The sequence below is a fragment of the Solanum verrucosum genome, unplaced genomic scaffold, assembly GCF_900185275.1.
Source record: "Solanum verrucosum unplaced genomic scaffold, falcon-dt-bn FXZP01000197.1, whole genome shotgun sequence".
Lineage (NCBI taxonomy): Eukaryota > Viridiplantae > Streptophyta > Magnoliopsida > Solanales > Solanaceae > Solanum > Solanum verrucosum.
In genome coordinates, this window is record NW_026020363.1 from 2,082,151 (window position 1) to 2,087,425 (window position 5,275).

General features: G+C 33.0%; 1 pseudogene; it reads left to right on the forward strand.

The window, feature by feature from the left end:
- Positions 1-890: 890 nt before the first annotated feature.
- On the forward strand, positions 891-3,254 carry LOC125837811 (uncharacterized; annotated as a pseudogene).
- Positions 3,255-5,275: the final 2,021 nt, after the last annotated feature.

A 5,275-nucleotide genomic window follows, 5' to 3' on the forward strand; every position in this document is an offset into this window, starting at 1 on the left:
TCTGTTGATGAAGAAATACTCTTACATGATTTAAATGGGGGTGTACTTGAAATGGAAGAACCCATTGATGGGTTACATCCAAAGTATCATGAAATCCCTGGAGAATCTACAGAGGAGGAGTATGAAACTGAGGAGGAGTATGAATCTGAAGAAACTGAGGAGAATGAGGAAGAATTTGAAGAAGATTTAGATAGTGACTAGTTCTTAATAACAATATGTTATTGTATCTTCAATATTTTTTGAGTGTAGTAATTTTTCATAATATTATTATTTCCTTAGTTTATGTTTTTTTTAATGTAATAATATTTGAATGACTTTTTCTTCTATTCGATATGATTAAGAATTTTTTTTTGTTTATTCAACTTGAGATTTCTATTTTTTTATGTGCCTTTTGTTTTATAGATTTTCCTTAAAATTTGGAGTTCAGCTGGTTATTCTCAACTATTGTGACTTCTTCCTCTTCTCTTCGACTGCTGCAACTAGTAAGGTAAGTTTTCGATAACTTTTTCTTTTTTGTTTTCTGTACTATTACGTATTCAGCTTCACTATCGTGGGATGAGTTACTCTTTCTTCTCATGTTCTTTTCTACTTTCTTCACTTCTTAGACGTGCTGTAGTAGCTGCAATGATATCTGTTAGTATTGTTTTTCAGTTGCATTTATTTAGTTGATTATAGTTTTCCTCTCCCTATTTTGACTTTATATGTCTGAAATTTTACTTCGAAAAGACTGTTTAGTCATCTGTTTAAAATCTGCAGGAGATTCTAGCTCTAATTTTTAGTATGTCATATGCATGAAATTTAGTAAGATTTGGGCATACTGATGAACTTTATTTAAAAATAATTGATCTTTTACAAGTGTTGATCTTACAATACTTACATATTTTGAAGATATGGCTCGAGGCAGAGGTCGAGGTAGTGCAGGTAGTGCAGGTCGTGTAGGAAAATCCTCAGGTCGCGGTAATTCTGCTATTCCTCCAAAAATGCCTACTGTTCCTATTCCCACAACAGTTAGTCCTCAACAAGGTGGTACAAGTTCAAATATAGGTGGGCTTGATCGTACAAACCAAGTTCAAATACTAGGACCTAGCAGTACACCACCCGTTCAAATGCCAAATCACAATAATATTCCAACCGATGTTGAATCAGCTCCTATTACACCTAATGAAAGTAATCAAATAGGAGAGGGTGCATCTACTCAAAGCAGCACAATTGGTGAAGGTGAGTCCAATAATCGTGGGCAGCAGAGAACAGTTATTACTCTTACTCCTACAGGGTTAGTCCATGTTTATAGTATCATTAGTATATATATTTTTAATAAGATACATATGTATTTAAATAATGTCCTCAAATTTATATAGATTGGAGCCTTCTTCGACATGCTCTACTTTCATAGCTAAGTCTTTCAAAAATGAACTTGATCCCAATGGAATCAATTGGAAAGGTGTCTCGCAACCTGTAAAAGATTTTTATTTTGGAGAATTCAAGGTATGTTATTTCATTATAATTGAGTTTAAGAAAGTGATAAACTTTTTATAGGTATGATATTAATGTTATTACTTTACAAACTAATTTCAGAAGGAATTCTATTGGGACTCTTCAACTAATGAAAATGAAGTGAAAAGACAATGGGAGATTAAGGCATCACTACGATATAGCGATTTTATTTCCAGAATAAAAAAGAACGGAACTAATCCCGGATATGTAACTGATATTGTGTGGGAAAATTGGATGAGGCTTTGGCAAGCTCCTGAGAATGTTGCGAAGTAAGAAACAAATAAAAAAAACCGTCGTGGAGGAAGAGAAGCTGCTATCAGAACTCATACAGGTGGATCTATCTCTATTAGGGAGCATCGTAAGAAACTTGTAAGTATATATTTCACGCAATATATATTCTTCGACAAAATACATTTTCCTTATCTTCTAGTCATTACTAAAAGTCTATAGTACACAAATAGTAGAAGTGCCTCTTTTTTTTTGTTCAATTATGTTTTGGGACTGTTGTTGCAGTGCATCTGTTTTGGTGCAACATACAATTGTTGTTGATGACACTTTCGATTTTTAAACTCTTAATTGTATTCTTTCTGATAGTAAATTTGGACATAAGGCGAACAAAATCAAATAGATAAATTGACATATACTTTTGCCTATTGTATAGTGTGATGAATGTCTTTAGCTAGAACTGTATGTTGGCTGGAAAAACTTAAAAATGAAAGCCCCACATTATAATAGTTGGTTAGAGAAAATATAAAGTTACAGGGAAAAATGTATAGATTTGAACTTTACATGTTAAAGCTTTGCCTGAATGTGTACAAAGATGTGAACTCTACCAAGATGGCATAAGAAAATGGAGATATATTCTGCCTGGATATTTGGCTAGCGCTAGCACGTAATATAGTAAAATTAAGAGAGAGTAGGATGTACATAGACTTTATTTATACCTTTGTGAGATAAGAGATTGTTTCGGATAAATTCTCGGCTTAAAGAAAAATATCCAACACATGAGTATAGGTACATATTAATTGTTCCAAAAATTTTCACCAGTACTACCTCTACAAGCTTATAATAGTTAGTTGCCTTAGAATCTATTTTTTATTGTAAGAGCCTTAATAGGTCTTGCTTATAGAAGAAGGGAGCTTAATATTTTAGATTGTCTTGTGACATTATATGCAATAGATTGAATATGAATAACTTCTTATTATAGAACTTGATTTTTGAATCTGAATCTGAATCTTTTTCTTTGTCACGAAGTACTATTCTGGACAGTTTTTGGCTCGTTGTCACCGATTTTTGAATCTGAAACTTGCATAAGAAAGTTATGAAAGATATCTCAATTCTTACAAATGTTGGTTCCTTCATCTTTAGAGGCACGATTTGAATTGTTAGCATTATTTCTGCCATAGGGGCGACCTCAATTGTGGGTTCCTCACTGAAATTAAATAGACTTTTTGTGTTTATTCAAATACTTTACCTAATTATATCATATTGTTCATAACATAACTGGGGCAATTTATTTTTTTTGGGTAGGCTATTGAAAAGGGTCGAGACCCAACACCAAGTGAGCTCCATTTGCATGTCCACACACATGATCACGATGGAAAATCTTTTGTTGATGAGCGAGCACAAATTGTTCATGTAAGTAGAATTTATAGAATTATCGACTTTTGACATTCATATTCTTTTTATTTGGAGAAACTTATAGTTAGTATTCTTTATTATAATTTTAATGTCTCTACTTATTGCAGGAAAGATATTAAGAAATATTACGTGAGAAAATTGAGTCTAAATTTGATATTGATCAACGTGACGCATATTATCAAGTTGCAGGTGGAGAAAAGAAGAGAAGAATATATGGTCTTGGAACTTAAGCAAAAAGTTACTATGGACCAAATCTTTGTATCTCTTCTCAATCTGATGCTTCATCATCAATACCACCATCTGTTTCTCAATCTGCACCGATGGAAAATATGGATGAGTTCGTGAAGAAATTGATTCCTACATTGACTGATCACATGATTCCTATATTACTTGAGCGCATACAAGGTGTAACTTCTTTACCATCACATCAATCAGCTGATACTTCTATTGGTGACGCATCATCAGCAACACCTATGGTGCCTAATAAGGTTGTTTCAGATGATGACCATATTTCTTCTCCCTAGCATTAGTTTTTCTTATCTGATTTTTGTTAAAGGAAAACAAATTATGCAGTAACAATTACGAGTTCTAAACATTAGTAATTGCAAGATGTTTGATACTTAGTGTAGATGTTTTGGACTTAATATTAGATGAATATATTTTGGTGCACGGGTTATATATGAAGTAACATTTATGTTATATGAATATTTGTTATTATTAGGATGTTTAATAATTTACATTTTCTATATATTATAAATAAATAAATAAAATGAATAGAAAGAATTATACCTACGACAAATTTAACGATGGAAATTGCGACAAATTTTGGGAATAGTTAAAGAATTAAAATTGGTGACGGATTGCGACAAATATTAATTGGTTGCCAAAAGTTTGCGACGGATTAGCTATAAATTATTTTCGTCGTAAAATTATAGGACGACGAATTCATTTATGTAATTTGCAACGAAATATATAAATCTAGCGACAAAACTTTCCGTCGCTACCATTTTACTACGGATATCATATGTCGCTAAATCGTCGCTAATCTTGCTACGGAATCAATTTTGCCGTCGCAAAGGGGTTAGCTACAAGCAAAATTATAACGGTCAACATTTCATCGCTAATCCATCACAAATATAGTTTAGCGACGGATATATGTCTATTGGCGACGGATTTATCCGTTGCTAAACACTGTTTTTTTAGTAGTGCATGTAGCCATCATGGGTAGAAAGGATCATACTTTTTAGATGACTCCTTAGTGCTTTTTAGCATAGACTAGTGGATCCACTTAGTTAAGGCGTCCTATATGACGGCAAAGTATAGGACAGTTCTGGCAACGTGGGCAAGACAATGTATCATCACTTAGGCTCATAGTGGTGGTTGTCGGTTAGAAAAACTTTCATAGAGATATTATATTTTACTATACATAAATTGAGTTGTTATTGTACTCTCCAATACAATGAATTGTTTTCTTTTGTCTTAAAAGCTTTCTATATATTGCATCTTTTACTATTGCTTTATCCTTGAGTATCTTGAGTCGATTTGTGCTTCATTGTGTCGAGTACCTTATTGTAGAGTTTCACGGAGTTGAGAACCATATTACAGAATTCAATATCGTATCCTTGAGTACTTCTGAGTTGAGTAAGTTTGAGTAGTTTTGATTATCCTTGAGTATTCCTTGAGTTTAGTAAGTTTGAAAAGAAGTAAGTATGTTTCCTTTTATCAAGTTCAAGCTTATGTTATGCTTTAGAATTCCCCTTACATGCTCGTACATTCCACGTACTGAGCCATTTGGCCTCCATCTTTTTATGATGCAGATCTAGGTATTCAGGTTCATCAACAGGAGTTTCGTTGATACCACATAGAGTTCACGTTAGCTATAGTGAGCCTCCTTGCTTCCGCAGGGTTCCACTTTTCCTTTAAGTTATATCAGTTGATAAGAGGTCGTGGGTCTTGTCCCGACTTCCATCTTTGTCATTTAGAGGCTTCATATAGAGACAATAGAGTTTCAAAAGTTTGTTCATTTATTTTGTTAAATGTTTTAAAGACTTAAGTTGCCTATTTATGGCGAGATGAATATATTATTTATTCAGAGTTATCTATTCAATATTGCTCAGATTAATTTAAAGTTGAGTATTGG